General features: G+C 49.6%; 1 long non-coding RNA gene across 1 annotated transcript; it reads left to right on the forward strand.

Moving 5' to 3' along the window:
- The first annotated feature begins 560 nt into the window (after positions 1-560).
- LOC125344961 lies at positions 561-20,540 on the forward strand. The gene is made up of 3 exons (XR_007209682.1): positions 561-574; positions 4,176-4,202; positions 20,434-20,540. It is a non-coding gene; the product is annotated as an uncharacterized LOC125344961 (long non-coding RNA).
- Positions 20,541-21,720: the final 1,180 nt, after the last annotated feature.

Below are 21,720 nucleotides of genomic sequence, written 5' to 3' on the forward strand. Positions count from 1 at the left end.
GAAGGCTCAGAAGAGAATGACACCAAAGGAAGAAAATATAACACTGTTGGCAGACTTGAAACAAGAGGTTTTTTTCGAATTATCACAGAGGAAGTAAAGAGATGATGGTATTAATAACAGAAATACCTGCATAGTTTGAAAATATCAGAACAAGTGACTAGAGATAGATTGATAGATAGATAGATAGATAGATAGATAGATAGATAGATAGATAGATGGCTTAAAATTGATTGGAAACTGAGCTCTCACAAAGGTTGTTATGGAGAGGATACTTGGCAGTATTTCCCTGAACCAAGGTGGAAGGTCTAGATATTAAACAGTGATAGTCAAGAATTGCTAGAGCCAAGGTCTCTGGGGGAAGTTCAGATTGGCCTTGAGATTAAACAGTGCCAGTTAAGAATTGCTAGAGCCAGGGTCTCTGGGGAAGGTGAGATTGGCCTTGACCAGGGGAACCTGTTGTCTCTGCCTGCCCTAGGCTGAGCCCACAGGTGTGGGCCATCAACACTGATCTTTTCCCCTTCCCTCCCAGACCCCCTAGTTAGGGTGTGTTCTGATGTTGGCTGGGTTTTCCCATGTCCTTCTTCATTGGAATAGAGTTGTATTGATTTTTTATCTTTCTCCATAGATTCTAGGGAATCTTCAGCTCCTGAGATTCAATCCTTTGCTTCAGTTAGTCGGGACTGTAGGCTAGCTACTTGATTTTGAATCTCTTTTCCTTCTGACTGGTCTTTCCTGCTGATTTCCATGTCCTTGCTCTTAGGTCCTGCATGGACTTCTTTACTTCATTAACTTCATTAACTTTTTTTTGAGTGCTGTCTCTCAAATCTTTTAGCTGGGTGACTATCTTTTCTTTTGACTCTTTTAGTTCATTTATCTTTCTATTTGTGGAGGCCATGAAATTCTCCATTAATTTTTGCTTTGAATCCTCACGCTCTAGAATAGATGACTGAAGAGATTCAAACTTTTCAGTTATAATTTTTATCAGTAGACTTTGTAGATCATTTTGAGGGTTCTCTTCTATGTCTTTGATTGACTGCTCTGCTTCCTGTTTGTTTTGAGTGGGAGATGAGACTCCATTGTTTGCCATCTTTCTTGTGTTTCTTCTGCCCATTTGGACTGGGAATGCCAATCTACAAGCACATGTGAGCACTGTTTAAGACCCAAAGCAGACCTTACCAAGCACTGTTGTATATATCGTAGAAGTTCACAATTATATACAGATACCTTGTATACCCATATATACAATTAGATTTGGTGTTCCTAAAGAATACAACTTTGATATAACAACCAATCCTGAGCCGTGTATTCAGTAGTTACTTATTTACTGTTACAACCCTATGAGTAATTTTTGATCTTATATTAAGTTCTTTTTGGATGGGTTGGCTTTGTCTTTGAAGCCCTTTGATTCACTCAGATTGAGCAGGGATACCTTCTATCCAATAACCAGGGGTCAATGGAATCTGGAGGTCCTGGAAGTAAGTCAGGAGGGTAAGTTAGAGGTAGTAAAGAGAATAGAGTAAAATGTATGGGGAGGTTGATAATTTTAGTTTAGTGTCAGTGACGCGGAAATGTGGTGACAGTAGAATCAGTAGAAAGAACAAGGTTAAAATTAGAGAAAATGGAGAATTAGCAGAAAAGAGTGGAGGTGTTATTCATAAGAAAGTAATTTTTAAAGAAAGAGAATGTGAAGAGAGAAATAAAGAAAAAATACTGGAAGACAAATGCACAAAACAGAGAAAAATCATTTAAAAATAAACGCCAGAAAATCGAACAACAACCACAAACACAAAAACTTGAAAAGAAAAAAAGAGGTAAAAATGGAAAGTTAAAACCCAACCACATTTCCAAATTGCAAAAAATTAAAAAAAAAAAAAAAGGTTAAAAAATTTAACGCCTGGCTCTGAATAGGCTGTGGACTCAGCAGGGCGGGCCAACCCTGGCCTGGTTTACCCAGCTGACAGTTGCTTGCCTGGGGGAGGCTCCTCCCTTCTGGGCGGGGCGGCCTCCTGGCCAGAGATGGCTATGCAATTCAGCTCCATTTCGGGCTGGGAATTGGCTTCATCTGGGATGGGACTGTTTTTCTGTCTCGGGAAACATTTGTTTTCCCATTTGGTTGTTCATTGTGACAGCAGCTGCTCCCCGCTTTTGGTTTTAATTTAGGAATTCTGGAGGGCAGGGCACATCTGGCTGAGTTCACCTGAGTGTGTGAGCCCTGGTCTGGGCAGGGTTCATTCTCCTGGGCGGAGCTGGCTCTCACTGGTCAGTCCCTCTTGCCCTTTTCAAAGATGGCCCCTTTGTCCTCGCTTTCCCCAGGCCTGCTTTAGTTCCAGTCTGGTCTGACCCTATGCCAGTGTCAAATATGACGCTTTGTTCTGGCAGTGGGGGAAGGGCTGTCTTCCAGAAGCTGCTCTTGGGCACGTGTTAGAATGTCTTTTGTGTGTTACTCACGCTTCCTCTGCATTTCAGGCTGTCCATGCTCAGCCTGTGATTTGCTGCTGCCAGCTGGATGCATTCCTCCTGGTCGCTGCTGTGTGCTTTAGGTGCGGACGGTGTGGGGCACTGTGCAGGCACCAGCACTGGCATGGCAGCAGAATGTGGCATGGAGTTCAAATCTGTGTTTTCAGGCCAGCAAAGTCGATGTTTTCGTCCTGACCAGAATCCCTGCAATGTTATTACTTACTGGGCTGTCTTCTAACACTGAAAATGTCTCTGGAGTGGTAAAATTGCGATGTCGGAGGGCTCTGCTGCTCCTACGCCATCTTCTGAGAAGGCCCCTGTTTGGTGTTGAGTTTGCTGTGTGTGACCCTTCAAAGCTACACAAGCACCCGTGCCTGCTAGGGCCCTAGCTCTAGGCCAGGTAGGGGCCACCTCATGGTATACTGGGGTCAGAGTGGGAACAACCAGGAAATGGTGACTGGCTGTCTACATACCTCACTACATCTCCTCATTCCTTCCTGTCTGCTCTGCTCCCCTCCCCTCTGGTGCCTTCCTGATTATTTATTGGTATTTTAAACAAATTCAGCTGAAATCATGTGCGTGCGATGGTTCTGCTGCTACTGGCGTTTCATTAAGCTTTAATGTGTGGAGTGGGGAGCAAAGAGGAAGCCTCTCTCCCCAGGGTCCTTACACAGATGTCTGGGGACTTGGAGCTTGTGGGGCATGCTGGGGTGCAGGCCCTGGAGTTTGGGAAATGATCTTTTCACAAGCTTGTGCTTCTCAGTATCCTTCCTCCTTCCTTCCTTCCTTCCCTCCTTCCTTCCTTCCTTCCTTCCTTCCTTCCTTCCTTCCTTCCTTCCAACCACCCTTCCTTCCTTCCTTCCCTCCTTCCTTCCTTCCTTCCTTCCTTCCTTCCTTCCTTCCTTCCTTCCTTCCTTCCTTCACCCATCTCTCACATTCGGCTACTACTGAGGCTTAAATTCAGGGCCTAGGCATTGACCAGTAGCCTTTTGCCCAAGGCGAGTGCTTTAGTACTTGAGCCACAGCTCTGCTTCGGGATTTTTATTTGTCTGTCCTATTTCTTCTTCTTTCTACTTGTCTCTTCTTTTTTGGAGAGAAGAGTCTCACAGACTTCCCAGGCTGGCACAGTCCGCTGATCTCACCCTCCTGAGTAGCTTCCATTACAAGCATGAGTTGCAGCGTCCTTTCTGTTTTTCTGTCTCCCCACAGGCAGGCCTCCTCCTGTGGGCTGGGGGCCTCTGGGCTGGGCTGGAGGAGGGGAGGTAGGCACTGGGCAGTGGCCACCACCTCCACTGACAGCAGAAGCACGTTTTTGGGGTTGCTTTCGCCACTTCCTCCCCTGCAGGTCCAAGGGAAGGATGGCAGGCTTGGAGAAGGCATGGGTCAGGGGCCACCCGTGGCTTTAGGCCATAGACCATGTTCACCAGGGTCGTTGTCTCCTCCTGGTCTGAACCAGAGCACTGTTGTTAGAGTATTTTTTAGATTCTCAAAGATTCAGAGCCCAGTGGTTTCTGTTTGCTCCAATACAAACCTGCTTCAGATTTGCAGACTTCCCAGATTGAAGAATCCTAGTTGCCGAATCATGGTGAGGTCTTTGATCTGGACCATACCACTGGACTTCCCCAGCCAGAGCCCGCTGGGGAGCTCTGCACACCCCGAGCCCTTCTGCCAGGGCCAAGACTGGGCAGGACGGGAGGCAGGGGCCGGGTTGCACCGAGGAGAGAATGGATCCCAGAGGGGAGGCGGTGGCTGCATCTGAGCCCGTGCTGCCGGATTGCTTGTGTGGTGTCCGCCGCTGCCTCCTGTCCCTCCTCACGAGGATGTTCCAGTGAGATGCCCCCATCCCACAAGACCACTGTCCATCTCACGTGCTAGAAACACGGTCCAGGCGGGTGACTGCTTATTCTGAGAGCCAGTGGTGACAGACAGCATGAATCAAAGTGCTTGATCCAAAGCAAGGCAGGGGTTGGCTCTGTCTGAATCACCCAAGGGCTCGTGGCTCAGGCTCGCTTCAGACCCAGCTCAGCCCGTCCTCAGTCCTCTGGCAGCTAGGCCATCATCTCCTCTCCCCAGCACCACCTGGGTCTCATCACTTTAGAAATGGGTGCTCTGCTGCATAAAAGCCAGTCTATGTTGCTGGAATGAAATGCATCAGTAAGCATTGCAACCCTGGCTAAGAGTGGACGCTGTCATCTGCTGGGAGGTGACGTTGGATCCAGTTCCCCCAAAACAAGGAGCAAGGAAAGTATTGCCTTCCATTGCCTGGCCACACGACAGGAAAGCTTCCTCCTGGAGAGCCCAGGGGCCAGGGAGCTGCTGCGGCGGTCTGGACACGGGCTACATGCTCTCCGGGACCAGGTGCTACCATCCAGAGCTCTGGAGGTCATTGTTTCCATCCTGGGCCTCTGATTTGGGGGCCTAGGTGACCCCTTGCGATGCATGGGGCCACCTAATCCTGTGACCAAGCGGCCAGTCTGCTCCCAAGCCTCCTTTCCCTTCCAGGGTAAAGGTCACAATGATTCCTCACTCTTGGCTCCCCCTGACCAGTGCCCTGAGCATGGCTGAGCTTTTCTGTTTGTTTGTTTGTTTGTTTTTTTGGCCAGTCCTGGGCCTTGGACTCAGGGCCTGAGCACTGTCCCTGGCTTCTTCCCGCTCAAGGCTAGCACTCCGCCACCTGAGCCACAGCGCCGCTTCTGGCCGTTTTCTGTATATGTGGTGCTGGGGAATTGAACCTAGGGCCTCGTGTATCCGAGGCAGGTACTCTTGCCACTAGGCTATATCCCCAGCCCAGGGCTGAGCTTTAAACCATAGTGTGTGCTAGGGTGGGCGTGGCGCACACCTTCATCACAATCCCCTTCAAAGCCAACGTTATTTAAACAATTTCTCTTCTTTCTCTGCCATCTCCTTTGGTTGGTTGGTGGTGATTAAAATTTGCTTTCTCTGCCCATGTTTATTTTGCCGCCGAGTGTCGAAGGGGCTGGGTGTATTTTGAATGACTTTAGCTAGTTTGCCACTCTGAGCCCCCTGATGTCTTATTTATTGTTGAATTTTACAATGATCTAAATCAAAGTGAATTAAACCAGGGCTATTTTATTTTTCCGGTGTGGTTGTTGTTTTTCTAGACGGGGGCCCTAGTGGTGGTTCGCTCTACCCTGGATGTTTGGAGTCAGCCGATTTTTTGGTCTCAAAATGGCTGGAGATTCCGTCTCTCCGGAGTCTCTGGGTGAGGGTTCCGCCCTCCCTCCCCATGAAGTGCTCACGGGTGACTCAGGAGGAGCAGACAGGCCAGTCTCCTGGACTGTCTGCCTTTCAGGTCAAATGAGAACCACAATGCATGGCAGAGCAGGGTGAAATCACCAGCAAAAGCCTCAGGATGCTCCGCTGCCCTGAGCATTGTTTTGGCCAGACAGCATGTTGTACAGAGGTAGAGTCCACTCCTCACAGGTTGCTGTAACCAGCGAAGGACACACGTCAGCTTCAAAGTTGGCATGAATCACTGACTGAAAAATAAAAAATAAAAAAAGGCGAGGCACCTGTGGCTCATATAGGTAATCCTTGCTTCTCAGATGGCTGAGCTCTGAGGGTCTCCGCTTGAAATTGGCCTGGGAAGGAGAGTCCTTGAGGCCCTATCTCCACTTAACCACTAAGAAGACAGACATGGAGTGGTGTCTCAAGAATGGTAGACCACCAACCTTGAGCGAAAAAGCCAAGGAATGGAACCCAGGTCCTGAGGTCTAACACCAATATCGGCACAAATCAAAACCGATGTCCAAGATAACGTTGGTGCAAGATGTTCGCAGTGTGTGTGGCGCTTTATACTTTGCACACCACCTCCTTGGGCAGGAACTTGAATTCTCAAGTCTAGGGAATGGTGGTGAGCAGAGGGGGGATTTTGGCTTCATGTCGAGTTAATGTGGGCAGCCTGCCATGTTCCCTTGGAACCCGCTTATCGGATCTCCCTGCAGCAACAGTGTGCAATACGGGAGCAATGTGTGCAGAACCCCATATATTACAGAGCCAGGCTATGCAGGGACCTGATGAGCTGGCTGAAGCCTGTCAGAGCCTCACCTCCTTATGGGAAGAGTCAGGTGGACATAACTCCCACATGAACCCGTGTCCTGAGGATTTTAGAAATTTGCCTAGGCCATGGCTCTGCAGAGGCCTAGGAAGCCAGCAGCACTCCACGTGGTCTCTTGGTGTCTAGAATAACCTTTATTCTAGCACTTGTCTATGAAGCTCCTGTCTCCACTCCTGGGCTGAGCTTGGCTCTGTTGTGAACATCTCCCTCTCAGCCGCATGTCCCCCAGACCAGACCCAGACTTGCTACAGGTTCAACTTCCACAGATGCAACGAAAAGCCGCCACGAGGTGGCAGCACGCCACAGTCCGTTCCCCACCAGTGCATCCCAGACTGGCCAGCAGGCGGCCACCCGGTCACCCTGGTCCTGTGATTCCAGTGGCACCTGAGTCTCCACCAGAGTCCCTGGCAAAGAGTTGAACCAGGAAAGTGCCCGGGTTGGAAGTCATTCCTCTAGGATGCTCAGTCTGTCCCCTGCATACACTCAGGGTATAAACAGATTTCTCTGTGTCCATCATCAGCTTCTCCATAACCCCTTTGCTCATGCCAAGGATGAAGGAGACAGGAGCCGTGAGGACCCCTGCTGCCTGGTGATACCACTGGCAGACATGGGGCCTGGTCAGGTGACAGATGGAAATCCTGGGTCAGGATAGGAGCCGCTGGGAGGTGAGGTGGGCAAGACTTGAGAAGTGAGGACTGGGTCCTGTGTTCTAGGTGACGGGTATAAAACTCTGTCCATCAGGGCACGGACACAAGGGAACTCCTAGCTATGCTTCAGGATAAGTCTGCACTTGAGCCCTACTGGCTGGTAGAGCCTGCTCAGTTCAGGGCTGAAGTCTTGTAAGCCTAAGCAGCTGTGCAGAGTACCTGGTGATGGTGACCACCAGGGGGTGCTAGGAACCCCACCCCCACACGCTCAGGTGCGAGACCAGTATATAAAAGGACTTTGCCAACATTGCATTTCTTTTTTTAATCTTTATTGTCAAAGCGTGATACAGAGGGGTAACAGATTCATAGGATAGGCAGATAGTACATTTCTTGTTCTACTTGTTACCTCCTCCCTAATTTGCCCCTCCCCCTCTCCCTCTCCCTGTCCCCCAAGAGTTGTGCAGTTGGTTTACACCAAATGGTTTCTAAGTGTTGCATTTTGAATGGTTTTCCTTTTCTTCTTGGTCTCTTGAGTTTGGTATTCCCTCTACCTTCCGCTGGTCTAATACGCATATCACACATTATCCAGGGTACTCGTATGTAGTACAGTTGTCGCGAGGGTACAGCCTCAGGAAGGGACTGCAAGAGAAACAAAACTAGATAAGCCACTCAGTCAAACAAACAGACAAGGAAAAAGAGAAAAAAAGTGTATTACGAGTTCACATGGCGTTTTGAGACTAATTTCAGCAGAGGTAAAACTCTTCTTTCCATAGCGTGGGGTTCATTTCACTTCCTATTGTCTTATGTGGTCCTATGGGTATAGATATTGGGTATTCTGGTCTTCAATCATGACAGGCCTATTCCTGTACTAGCCAATCCCCATGAGGGACACCATAGGATTTATGTTTCTTTGGGTCTGGGTCACTTAATTTAGAATGATTTTTTCCAAGTGCTCCCATTTCCTTACAAACGGTGCAGTGTCATTCCTTCTGATAGAGGCATGGAATTCCATTATGTATATGTACCAGATTTTCCGGATCCACTCGTCTACTGAGTGGCATCTAGGTTGATTCCATGTTTTAGCGATGACGAGTTGTGCTGTGATGACCATACTTGCCACCAAATCCACTGCAGTTCTTACAAGCCCAACGCCTTCTATCCAGATAAGTCTGTATCTCTGCCATTCAGCACAATAAACACGTGGAGAGAAAAGTTGTGGACCCAACTGGAGAAGTTCCAAATAGCAAGCCAGTGTGGTGGGCCACCTTGCTCTCTGGCCTCTCTGGTAATACCGTGTGGCACACGGCTTTTTGCCAGACGTGAGGGTTTCTCCTGGGCTTCTATTTGCATCTCGTCTCCAGGATGCTCCTGACCCAAGGAGGAGTCTTGGCCTCCCTGAAGCTTATGGTCTAAATCTGTAAAATGGTATTGAGTGACATGGTACTTATTGAGCAAATTCTACAATGGGAAGAGGATTCGAATAACAGCTGAACTATCCACACAAACTTACCACGTACGAAGTGAGTGGAAAATCACCATCCAAGTACTTCAGGCTAAAAATATGCAACCTCGGATCAAATATCCAGCGAAATTGGAGTTCACATGTGAAGGGAAAACCAGATCTTTTCACACCAAAGAGGAGCTAAAGGAGTCTGTGAATAAAAAACCAGCACTACAGCGAATTCTAAGAGGGGAGCCCCACCCAACAGAGATCGTACAAGACACACAGTCAGAAACAGAAAGAAAATACAATAGTCAAAGTCCAATAGAAACAACAGCTCACTAAAGACAAGAAAAAGAAAAAAAGAGGAAAAAACAGCCCAACAAGAAAATTGAAGGAGAAAGAACACCCTTATCCTTGATCTCTTTAAATATAAATGGTTTAAACTCTCCTATAGAGAGGAGCAGACTGACAGGATGGATCCCCAAACAAAAAGTTGACATCGCTGCCTACAAGAGACCCACCTTACAGCAAGAGAAAAAAACAGGTTCCGAATGAAAGCATGGAGCAAGATCTACCAAGCAAACGCACCTACCAAACCGGCAGGTGTAGCCATTCTGATCTCAGACAAGCTGGACTTTTCATTAAAATCAAGTCAAAAAGACAAAGAAGGACACTACATATTAATACAAGGAAAAATCCAGAATCAAGACATCACGGTGATAAATGTATACTCACCGAACAAAAGAGGCCCGACATATGTCAAGCAAATTCTCACAGAATTACAGAACAAGATAGACGCAAACACAATCATAGTGGGTGACCTTAATACCCCACTCTCTCCAAGACAGATCCAACACCCAGAGGATTAGCATGGAAACTGAGGACCTAAGTAACACCATATCCCAAATGGATCTGACAGACCAATACAGAATCTTCCACCCTACAGAGACCCAATACACCTTCTTTTCAGGAGGCCATGGATCATATTCCAAAATAGACCACGTCATAGCCCACACAAAGGACCTCAGCAAATACAAAAGTATAGACGTCATCCCATGTATTATATCTGATCACAGTGGATTAAAGGTAACCCTCAACAACAAAGGATACCACAGAGGCTATACACACTCTTGGAGGCTATACCCACACTGCTATCCAACACTTGGGCCACAGACCAAATTAAAGATGAAATCAACGAATTCATAAGCCACAATGACAATGAAAACACATCACAAAGAAACCTATGGGACACAGCTAAGGCAGTACTGAGGGGCAAGATCATTGCCCTCAGCACTCACATTAAAAGAATGGAAGCAGAGCAGGTGAATAACCTCACGATGAAACTAAAACAACTGGAGAAACATGAAATGACAGAATCTAAACGACTAGGAGGGGAGAGATCACAAAGATTAAAGAAGAGATAAATCTGATTGAATATAGAAAGACCATTCAACAAATAAGACTAAAAGCTGGTTCTTTGAAAAAATAAACAAAATTGACAGACCCCCACAACACTTACAAAAACAAGAAGAGACTCATATACGTAAAATCAAAGACTCCACTGGAAAAATTACAACAAGTACACACGATATTCAAACAATCATAAGGAGCTATTTCCAAAAGCTCTACTCAGCAAAAAACAATAATTTTACAGACATGGATTAATTCTTAGAGAAGTACAAACTGCCCAAACTGAACCAAGAAGAAATAAATCAACTAAATAAACCAATAACTTACAGTGAGATACAGGAGGTAATCAAGAACCTCCCAGCAAAGAAAAGCCCAGGCCCAGATGGATTCACCAACGAATTCTTCAAAACCTTTAGTGAGGAGCTAATACCAATACTCCTCAAAGTCTTCCGTGAAATCGAAACAGAGGGAGAAATCCCAAACTCATTCTACGAAGCTAATATCATACTCATTCCCAAACCAGGCAAAGACCCAACAAAAAAAGACAAGTACAGACCAATATCACTAATGAACACAGACGCAAAGTTCCTCAATAAAATATTAGCTAACAGGATCCAGAAACTGATCACGAAAATCATACATCATGACCGAATAGGCTTCATCCCACAGTCACAAGGATGGGTCAACATCCGTAAATCAATCAACGTAATTCACCACAAAAACAGATCTAAAATTAAGAATTACATTGTTATCTTAGTCGATGCCCAAAAAGCCTTTGAAAAAATACAACATCCATACCTATTAAAAGCTTTGGAGAGAACAGGAATAGATGGAACATTCCTCAAAACAATAAAAGCCATATACAACAGACCAACTGCTAATATCATATTAAATGGAGAGAAACTTAAATCATTCCCCCTAAACTCAGGAACAAGACAAGGATGCACACTTCTTTTCAACATAGTGCTGGAATCCCTAGCCATAGCAATAATGCAAGAGGAGGACATCAAACGGATCCACATCGGCAAGGAAGAAATCAAGTTATCCCTATTCGCAGACGACATGATCTTCTATCTGAAGGACCCAAAAAACTCAGTCCCCAAACTCCTTCACCTATTAAACCAATTTGGCAAATAACAGGATACAAAATCAATCCACAAAAGTCAGCAGCTTTTCTGTACACCAGCAATATACAAACAGAAAAGGAAATTATGGAAACATTTCTATTTACAATAGTCAAAAAAAGAATAAAGTACCTAGGGATCAACTTAACCAAGGATGTGACAGACCTATTTAATGAAAACTATAAAAATCTAATAAAGGAAATCAAAGAAGACACAAGGAGATGGAAAGACCTCCTATGCTCATGGAAGGCAGAATCAATATAGTGAAAATGGCCATATTGCCCAAAGTGTTATACAAATTCAATGCAATCCCCATCAAGATCCCAGCTACATTCTTCACTGAAATAGAGAAAGCAACCCATAAGTTCATATGGAACAGCAAAAAACCTAGAATAGCCAAAGCAATTCTAGGCAAAAAAAAGCAGGGCAGGAGGTATCACAATACCACACTTCAAGCTCTACTACAAGGCCATCATAACAAAAACAGCATGGTATTGGTATAAAAACAGATCGGAAGACCAATGGATTAGAATTGAAGATCCAGAAATAAAACCACACTCTTACAGTCAGCTGATATTCGACAAAGGAGCTAAGGACATACAATGGAATAAACATCACCTCTTCAACTACTGGTGCTGGGAGAACTGGGCAGCCATATGCAGAAAACTCAAAGTAGACTCAAGCCTATCACCATGCACCAAGATCAACTCAAAATGGATCAACGACCTCAATATCAGACCTGAATCCTTGAAACTAATGAAGGACAGAGTAGGAAAGACGCTAGAACTTATAGGCACAGGAAGGAACTTCCTGAATAAAGTCCCAGGGGCACAACCAATAGGGGAAAGACTTGACAAATGGAACTACTACAAATGAAAAAGTTTCTGCACAGATAAGGACATAGCCACCAAAATAGAAAGACAACCAACGATATGGGAAACGATATTTACCAGCAGAGCAACAGACAAAGGCCTGATATCTGTCATCTACAGAGAACTCAAAATCTAAGCCCCTCCAAGCCCAATAAACCTATTAGGAAATGGGCAAAGGAGGTAAAGAGAGACCTCACAAGAGAAGCTATAAAAATGGCAAAGAAACACATGAGGAAATGCTCAACATCCCTGCTAGTAAAGGAAATGCAAAGAAAAACAACCCTGAGATACCACCTCACCCTAATTAGAATGGCCTATACTCTGAACTCAGGCAACAACAAATGCTGGAGGGGGTGCGGGGAAAGAGGAACCCTTCTCCATTGTTGGTGGGAGTGCAAATTAGTACAACCACTTTGGAGAACAGTATGGAGGTTTCTCAAAAAGCTCAATATAGACCTACTCTATGACCCAGACATACCACCCCTAGGCATCTATCCTAAACAGCAAACCCCAAGATATCAAAAAGACATTTGTACTTCCATGTTTATCGTGGCACAATTCACAATAGCCAAAATATGGAAACAAAACAGATGCCCCTCCACCGATGAATGGATCCAAAAAATATGGTACTTACACACAATGGAATACTACATAGCGATTAGGAATGGTGAAATATTGTTATTCGCATGGAAATGGTCAGAACTGGAACAAATAATGTTGAGCGAGACAAGCCTAGAACACAGAAAACAAAGGGGCATGATCTCCCTGATATATGACTGTTAACAAAGGGAGACGGAGAGACAGTAGAGACCAAGTCTGTGAAACCAAAAACTGCTTGTCAAATAGTGTTCCCCACAGGATTGGGGCAGCGACCCAACAGCATGTAACTAAAACCAAACAATTACTCAACATATAAAGGTCAAAAATTGACCTCTCAGGGGAATACAATAGCTCAAAAGCTAAGTATTTACGTTCCTATAAGACTACTGTCGACATGTGGTCATGAAAAAACATGCATTCTAAAGCAACACCCAAAACAGGAGGAAAAGAGAACTATTATCCCACCAGTGTTTTCTTCAGCTTCAATACCATCATCATTCTTTTATCTACTCCAGACAGAAGCGGAAGTGCACCTACACTGAACCACAAATGGACTGCAGTGAATAATACACCATTTAGAGGGGATGAGAGAAACAGCATTGTGTGCTACGTGTACTCCCTGCAAGTACACAATAGGGTGTGTATGCAGGTCATAGATGAGGCCTGGTATTTATTGTTTTTATCATGAATGTGGAAATGAAATTCCAAGGTAATGTCCAGATTTCTTTTTCCTACAGGTAGACAAACTGATTGAGAATAAGATGAAGAGAAGATTTGGCATTTCTCGGGGAAATTCCAAAGGTATTCCGAAGGTGAACTGAGATCTAGGGTGATGCAAAGACATAATACTAAACACATGAAGGTACAAAGAAGGCTCAGAAGACTGACAGCAAAGGAAGAAAATATAACACTTTTGGCAGACTTGAGACAAGACTATTTGGGGAATTATCACAGAACTAATAAAGCGATGATGATATTAATAACAGAAATACCTGCACAGTGTGAAAATATCAGCCTAGTAAGCCATTAAATTCATAAGAGAAGGCAAGGGAAAGAAATAAGAAGTAGCACGTGTGGAAATGTCTTAAGAAACCAAAACTAGAAAAGTTATCAAAACAGTGAGTAGAGTTGGGTAGATGAAGGGCTTACAATTGAGTGGAAAGTGAGCTCTCAGAAAGGTTGCTCTGGAGAGGCTACATGGCAGAATATCCCTGAACCAAGGTGGAAGGTCTAGATATTAAACAGCCCCAGTGAAGAATTGCTTGAGCCAGGGTATCCGCGGGTAGGTCGGATGAGGCTTGAGCCAAAGAACCTGGTGTCTCTTTCTTGAGGAGGTTGAGCCCACAGGTGTGGCCCATCAACAATGATCTCCTCCTCCCCCTTCTGTGGCCCCTCCCCCCAGATAGGGTGTATTACGGTGCAGGCTGGTTCTTTCCCATGTCCTTCTTCACTGGAGAAGAGTTGGCACATACCGGCTTGGGTCATTGTTTAGGGAGTCGCTGATCTCCGATGCACCAGTTCAGCTGATGGCAGTGCTCTGTGTTTTCTCCAGATAAATACATGAAATATGTGTGTGTGTGTGTGTGTGTGTGTGTGTGTGTAACCATATATGTGTGTGTGTTTATAGTCATAAACATATGTGTACTTATATTTATGTACGCACATATTCCTGTATATTTACCCTTCTGCAGCCCTGCCTGACAATTTATCTAACATCCAAGTCTGTAGATTGTTATTGAAGAGAAAAATGCCCCTTCATCAGAGTAGTGCATTTAGTAATGGAGATAGCATTGTAAATGCCATCCAAGTGGAGCTCAGTATGGAGGGGCACTCATGCGTTGTTAGGCCCCCGGGGGGAAGGTTAGAGGGGACTCACTGTGAGCCCGTGTCCCCGAGAGGCCCTGGAGAGCCGGCAGGCAGGGTCCCTGGGACAGCCCACCGGTGCTGCAGGCCTCCGGGGTCACCGCCCCGGGAACCTGCTCTTGCATCTCAGGTAATCGCGGAGGGTGTTGGCCATGAGCCGGGCAGTTCTCTTAGCAGGGGGCTTTCCGGTGCTGACCACGGGCCTGAGGGCCGCCGTTGTGGGGCCGGAGGGGGCGCAGGCTGCTGCCTGGCTTTGGGGATGAAACCTTCCTTCCCCACCTCCAGCAGCTCCGCCCGCACCCGCAGCCCCGGCCCCCAAGGCACCCTGTTCTAATCCTCCTCCAGCTGGGTTTCCTTGCTGGGCGCCTCCTTGGTGCGGGGCTGGCCCTGCGCTGCAAGCCCGGGGTTGGGCACCGCGGCGAGGGCGCTTCTGGGGAAGCGGGTGCAGGAGCATCTGTGTCCGGCGGCCCCTGCTCTCCTGGGCCTGGGCAGCCCGGATCCTGGCGCTCACGGCCTGCAGACGCTGCTCCCGCTCCTGGCGCAGCCGCACGAAAAGCTCCTGCCAGGACTCGCCCGGGGCCGGGGTGGCCTCCTTAAACTCCTTTCTGCAGCGGACTTGCCACAGCCTGTCTGTGCCGCCGGGTGCCACGGTCCTGCTGTGACCGTTCCCGGGACTGGGGTGCTGAGCTGCGGGAAGAGGCTCGGGCACGAGCTCGAACAGAACGCGGGGTGTCCGGGCACCACCGAGGGAACTGTGCGGGGGAAGCGCGCAGACCTCCTGGGCAGTGGAGGGAAGAAGCGGGAGGGGCCTGGGTCCCGAGTACACCGGGGTCCTCAGGGCCACTCTGTGGAAAGGGAAGGCTGCCCCTTCCTCTTCCTCCTCCTCTTCACCTTGCTCTTCCTCCTCATCTTCTCCTTCCCCTCTCGGCTCTCCCCAGGGCACAGAGTCCCCATGCGGAGGGAGTGGAAAAAGGGAAATCCGCCCCTGTCTGTGCAGCACACCTGACTCGACTGGCCCCCCGGGGAAATCCGGAGGGTCGCCCTCGGGCGGCACCGTTGGCTCCTCTCGGGCGGGATCAGGAGCTTGAACAAGAACCAGCTTGCCTGCCTGGTCTCCCTTGACCTCGCTACTCGTCGGGACCCTCTCCGGGGATTCCAGAACCACACCTGCCTCCTTCATCAGCTCTTCCCACTCAGCCCACTCCGACTGCATGGGGCCATCCTGCCTGGGCTCCCGAGCGCCATCCCGCTCGGGGTCCTGCCCCAGGAGGGCTGGCACGAGCCCTGGGTGGCGGCCCAGCAGAGCCACGGTCTCCCAGCGCAGGTCCAGCTCCTTGGCCAAGCTGCCCACCCGCTGGTGCTCCCTAAGCCCCTGAACCGTGCTCCTCACTCCCGTGGTCTCCAGGATCTCCGGCATGAAGGGTAGGATGGAGAGCAGCCTCAGGGTCTTCCGGATCTCCTCCGTGTCCCCGCTGCGGGCCAGGTGCTCCTGGAGCTGCCTGGCGGCTGCCCAAGCCCCCTCCACAACCCGGGTTCCGGGGCCACACGGCTCCTTGGCCCCGCTCTGAGAGGAAGGATCCGCACCTGCCAAGCTCCACCTCTTCCGCTTCTGCTTCCTTTCCCTGGGTTCCTGAACTTCCTCAGTGGGTGCTGGAGCGCCATCCCGCTCCTGGTCCTGGCCCATCAGCTCTGTCCAGAGTGCTGAGTTTCCACCCAGGAGAGCCAAGCTCTTCCAGCGCTTTGCCATCTCTTTGGCCAAACTGCCCACCTGCGGGTGTGCTCTGAACGCCTTCACTGTCCTTCTGACTCCCGTGGCGGCGAGGATCTCCGCCGTGATGGGCAGGACGGACAGCAGCATCAAGGACTTAAAGAGTTCCTCCTCTTCAGTGCTGGAGGCCAGGCGCTCCTGGAGCTGCCCCACGGCCCCCCACACCCACTCGTCCACCTGTGTGATGATGCCACACTGGAACACGTGTGGAGAGATGCAGGGACCACTCACCTGGGTTCCTCGATCCAATGGCTCATGAGTCCCGCAGTGAGAGAAATGATCCGGCTCATCCTCTTCCTCTTCTCCTTCGTTCTCCTCCTCTCTTTCCCCGTCCCCCTCATCCTTCCTCTTCCTCTCCTTTTCTGCCTCCCTCTCTCCCTCTCTAGGGCCATCCTGCCTGGGCTCCCAAGCGCCATCCCGCTTGGGGACCTGCCCCAGGAGCACTGGCACCAGCCCTGGGTGGCGGCCCAGCAGAGCCACGGTCTCCCAGCGCAGGTCCAGCTCCTTGGCCAAGCTGCCCACCAACTGGTGCTCCCTAAGCCCCTGAACCGTGCTCCTCACTCCTGTGGCCTCCAGGATCTCCGGCATGAAGGGCAGGACAGAGAGCAGCCTCAGGGTCTTCCGGATCTCCTCCGCGTCCCTGCTACGGGCCAGGCGCTCCTGGAGCTGCCTGGCGGCTCCCCAAGCCCCCTCCGCCGCCTGGTATCCTGGGCCCAGAGGCTCCTCGGCCCTGCTCTGAGAAGAAGGATCCGCACCTGCCAAGCTCCACCTCTTCCGCTTCTGCTTCCGTTCCCGTGATTCCAGAACTTCCTGGGTGGGCGCTGGGGCCCCATCCCGCTCCGGGCCCCGGCCCATCAGCTCTGCCTCGAGCGCTGGGTTTCCACCCAGGAGAGCCAAGGTCTTCCAGCGCTTCGCCATCTCCTTGGCCAAACTGCCCACCTGCGGGTGTGCTCTGTACGCCTTCACTGTCCTTCTGAGTCCCGTGGCGGCCAGGATCTCCGCCGTGATGGGCAGGACGGACAGCAGCCTCAGGATCTTGCGCAGTGCGTCCCCTTCGGTGCTGGAGGCCAGGCGCTCCTGGAGCTGCTCCCCGGCCCCCCACACCCAGTCCGCCGTCTGCGTCCCGACGCCACCCAGGTCCAGGTCTGCACACAGGCCCGGGCCGCTCACCTGGCTTCCCGCCTGCAGTTCCCTCGCCCCGCTGGGACAGCACTGATCCGCGGTGGATGCCTTCCACATCTCGCGCTCCTGCGCCCCGTTCCTCTCCCCCTGCCCCGGATCCTCCTCCGTGGGCTCGGGAACCACAGCCTGCTCCGCGACCTGGCTACGAGCCTCTGACGGGTGGCTCGGCACAGCCAAGATCTCCCAGCGCTCGGCCAGCTCCTTGGCCACACTGCCCACCTGCTGGTGCTTGCTCAAGGCCTCCAGCGTCCCCCTGACACCCGTGGCCGCCAGGATCTCCGGCGTCATGGGCAGGCGGGAGAGCAGCCTCAAGGAGCGGCGGAGCTCGTCCGCGTCCGTGCTGGAGCCCAGGCGCTGCTGGAGCTGCCGCACGGCCCCGCACGCCCACTCGGTCGCGCCCATGCCGATGCCCACACCGTCCACGTCCTCAGAGATGCGCGGGCCACTCACCTGGCTTCCTGGGTGCTGTAGGTCACTCGCCGTGCTCTGGGCACTCCTCCTCTGGTCGGTCGGTCGGTTGATCGGTCGGTTGGTGTGTCGCTGCTGCGAGGCTGGCCTCCGCTTCCTGCTCTTGGTCTGCTTCCTTCCGTGGTCGCCTTCCAAAGCAATCCGGCCGGCCAGCTTCCCGCCTTATATAGGCCTCTGCCTGACCCCCCCTCCTGACAGCTCCGCCTCTAAACCCCTCCCCACGGCACACGCCCTCCGTGCCCTCGGGTCCTGCCAGGGGTTCTGACCACAGGCCTGGCCTTCCACAGGGTCCTCCCCCCAACTCCACGGCCCTCTGCCTGCTCTGCCCTTCTTGTCCCGACCTCCTGGGTCCAGATAGCCCTCACCCTTCCCTTGACCTGGGGTCCCAGCCTCGGTGCCATGGCCCTCTCCACCAACCCTCACTTTGTGTCAACCCTGAGGACCATATCCTCCCTCTCTGGCCCTTCATTTCCTCCTCTCCCCATAGCCCTAGGCACACTTTTGTATTTACTCCCCAAACTCCAGGGCTGGGGACCATTTCTCCTCCGTGTATGCATGTATATATATACACACATGCGCACATATATCTAAGTATACACATATATAAATCAATATTTATGTTTGCACACATATTTTACATGTCTGTATGTTTATACAGGCGTGTGCATTATTCCTCCCTTTCCTTCCCTTCTCTGGTTTCTTTGAGGGGTTGTGGGCCTGCTGGCCTTCTGGGGAACAGATTTGTTTGCTTGCTGGGTTTCAGATACAGGGTCTTAGGGGAGGTCCAGTTTGGCCTTGAGCTTGGGAACCTGCTGTCTCTGCCTCCTGTAGGCTGGGCTCACAGGTGTGGGCCCTCAGACACTGACCTCCCACCCCCTGCTGTTAGGGTGTGTTCTAATGCAGGCTTGTTCCTTCCGGGGTGGTAGTACACAGGCTGGGTGGATGGGTTGTAATTCCCCAATGTGGTTCTGCATTGTCCTCCATCCTGTCATGTGTGGGCACTTCTTGAGTTTGGATCATTGTTTAGGGAATCTCTGATCATATATGCCACTATCCAACATAGAAAAATTGTTAGGTATGTGAGTAAAAAGCTTTTTGAGGCAATTGCAAAAGGAGTTTCTTTCCAGGTTTTATAGAAAAGCTATTGATTTCTGAGGGTTTATTTTGTATGCTGCTACATTGCCAAAGGTTTGGATCAGCTCAAGTAACTTGGGCTTAGACTCTATGGGGTTCTTCTTGTAGTTTTTTTTTTTTTTTTAAACTACCGGACATGCTTAATTAAATAACTTCCCTTTAGTGTACTATTATCATATATATGAAAGTGATAGTGCTACTTAATATTTTTTTTAATTTTTATTATCAAACTGATGTACAGAAATATTACAGTTTAATATTTATTAAGATACCATTTTAAGTAACCAAATTCTCTTTTTGAATTAATTTAGATGAATGTTATATGCACACTTTAATCAGGGAATTCAAGAGACCTGGAAACAAGTTATCAGGAGACAGGAAGACTCGGATAGTACTCATCATCATCCTGTTTCTTGTTTTAAACATATACAGAAAAGCACAGAAATGTCATTTAAACAGAAGAGTATATTGGGAACCCTTGTACTTTGTAACAATCGAAGCAAATATCCCCTGGCTAAGACATGGAGTACCTTCAGTATCTTTAAATCCCCTCACCTGTAAGTATCCATTCAGACAAACTGTTCAAATCCTTCTCATTTTCTTTGTGAATCTTAAAACCTTTGGCTCAAGGCGAGTGCTTTACTATTTGAGCCACAGATCTGCTTCTGGCTTTTTAGTTGTCTCTTCTATGTCTTCTTCTTTTGATTTGTCTCTTCTTTTTGGAGATAAGAGTCTCCCAGACTACCCAGGCTGGCTTTGAACCACAGTCCGCAGCTCTCAGCCTCCTGAATAGCTTCGGTTACAGGCATGGGTGGTGGCGTCCTTTCTGTTTGTCTGTCTCCTCACAGGCAGGCCTCCTCCTGTGGGTGGGTGCCTCGGGGTTGGGCCAGAGGAGGGGGAGGTAGGCACTGGGCAGTGGCCACCACCTCCAGTGACAGCAAAAGGACTTATTGATGGGGTTGCTTTCGCCACTTCGCCCCTTGCAGGCCCCAAGGAAGGATGGTGGGCTTGGAGGAGGCCTGGGTCAGGGGCCCAGCATGGCTTCAGCCCATAGACCATGTTCATCAGCATGGTTGGCTCCTCCTGAGTCTGAACCGGAGTCCTGTTGTTAGAGCTTTTTTTTAGATTCTCAAAGATTCAGAGCCCAGTGGTTTCTGTTTGCTCCAATACAAACCTGCTTCAGCTTTGCAGTCTTCCCAGACTGAAGACTCCTAGCTGCCGAATCATGGTGAGGTCTTTGATCTGGACCATACCTCTGGTCTTCCATGGCGAGACTCCGGCTGGAGAGCTCTGCTTGTCCCTAGCCCTTCAGGCAGGGCTGAGTCTGGGAGGGGAGGGCAGCAGGGGCCTGGTTGCACTGAGGAGGGAATGGATCCCAGAAGGTAGGCAGTGGCTGCATCTGAGCCCATGCTGCCCGGATTGCTTGTGTGGTGTCCGCCGCTGCCTCCTGTCCCTCTTCATGAGGATGTTCCAGTGAGATACCCCCAGCCCACAAGCCCACTGTCCATCTCACACAGTAGAAACAGGGTCCAGGCGGGCGACAGCTTGTTCTGAGACCCAGTGGTGATAGACAGCATGAATTAAAGCGCTTGATCCAAAGCAGGGCAGGGCTCTTTCTGAATCACCCAGGGGCTCATGGCTCAGGCTCTCCCCGGACCCAGCTCAGCCCTTCCACAGTCCTTTGGCAGCTAGGCCATCATCTCCTCTTCCAAGCACCACTTGGGTCTCATCCCAGTAGCAACGGGTGCTCTGCTCCATAAAAGCCAGTCTGTGTGGCCGGAATGAAATGCATCAGTAAGCGTTGCATCCCTGCCTGTGAGGGGACCCTCTCATCTGCTGGGAGGTGACGTTGGATCCAGGTCCCCCGAAACAAGGAGCATGGTATCTAGCTCCTTCTGTCGCCTGTCCACAGGATGGGAAAGCTTCTTCTGGAGGAGCCCAGGGGCCAGGGAGCAGCTGCGGAGGGCTGGACGCTGGCTACGTGCTCTCCATGACCCGCTGCCACCCTCCAGAGCTCTGGTCATTGTGTCCTCCTGGGCCCTGATTTGGGGGCCTAGGTTACCCCTTGCCATGCATGGGGCTGCTTAACATTGTGACCAAGTGGCCAGCCTGCTCCCAAGCCTCCTTTTCTTTCCAGGGTAAAGGTCAGGACGATTCCTCACTCTTGGCTGCCCCCTGCCCAGGGCCCTGAGCAGGGCTGAGCTTTAAACCTTCGTGTGTGCTAGGGTGGGCGTGGCACACACCTTCAGCACAATCCCCTTCAAAGCCAAAGTTCATTGAATAGTTTCTCTTCTTTCTCTGCCGTCTCCTTTGGTTGGTTTGTGGTGATTTAAAATTTGCTTTCTCTCCTCATGTTTATTTCGCTGCCGAGTGTCGATGGGTCTGGCTGTATTTTCAATGACTTCAGCTAGTTTGCCACTCTCAAACCCTGCTAGTGTATTTATTGTTGAATATTTACAATGATCTGAATCAAAGTGAATTAAAACAGAGATATTTTATTGTTCCGGCGTGTATGGTGTTTTTCTTTTTTTAAAATTTTTATTGTCATTCTGATACACAGGGAGGTTACAGTTTCATACGTTGGGCATTGGATACATTTCTTGAACTGTTTGTTACCTCCTCTCTCATTCCCCCTTCCCCCTCCCACTTTCTTTTTTCCCCATGAGTTGTTCA

The sequence above is a fragment of the Perognathus longimembris genome, unplaced genomic scaffold (genome assembly GCF_023159225.1).
Source record: "Perognathus longimembris pacificus isolate PPM17 unplaced genomic scaffold, ASM2315922v1 HiC_scaffold_4890, whole genome shotgun sequence".
NCBI lineage: Eukaryota > Metazoa > Chordata > Mammalia > Rodentia > Heteromyidae > Perognathus > Perognathus longimembris.